Source organism: Pyxicephalus adspersus, chromosome 1 (genome assembly GCF_032062135.1).
Source record: "Pyxicephalus adspersus chromosome 1, UCB_Pads_2.0, whole genome shotgun sequence".
Lineage (NCBI taxonomy): Eukaryota > Metazoa > Chordata > Amphibia > Anura > Pyxicephalidae > Pyxicephalus > Pyxicephalus adspersus.
The window spans coordinates 19,665,220-19,665,964 of record NC_092858.1 but is presented as its reverse complement, the minus strand read 5'-3'; positions in this window follow the sequence as shown (position 1 = coordinate 19,665,964).

Here is a 745-nt window from a genome sequence, read left to right as displayed (position 1 = left end):
ACACATACAGTGAAAATGGCTGGCACTGTGCTGAGGGAGAGTAGGTGAGGCCGGAGCCTATCCTGCCATGTCCCACTCTGGCTCTCCCATCTCCAGTCTTACATAAAGACTTTCCACATAAAACAACTTGCTTTCTATATTAAAAAACAAAACAGCTGAATAACAAATCTGTAACTGGGCAGTGATTGGAGAAGCAGTAATAAGCTCCCCTTTCTCTGATTTCCTCTCCTATTAGCATGCTTCTTTATCAAATTAACTGATTGACATTTAATTCTGTATATTCCTCTCAAACTCCTGTACAGCGAAGAAGCGACAGCACTGGGTGAAATTCCAATACTTACACTGCATGCATTTAAAAAATGAATTTAATGATGTGGTGATAATTACAGAGCTCTTGGTGTGTCCTGGCACCTTTTAGGAGGAATGAATGGCTTCCAGTCACACCAGCTCTATTCATTGCTCCATATATTTTGTTTCCTTGAAGGAACTCTGATAGTTTAGAGTAAGGACCAAACTTTACAGAGCGGTCTTGACAAGGTAGTGTGCCTTCCACAAAAGAACCTGCAAACTCCATGCAGATAGTGTCCTGGCTGAGATTCAAACCTGGGACCTGCAAAGGCCAGAGTGCTAACAATAATTATTATTTTTATAATATTAAACAGGATTGTAAGCTCTTCTGGGCAGGGTCCTCTCCTCCTCCTGTGTCACTGTACAGCGCTGCGTAGTTTGTTTATGCTATATAAAT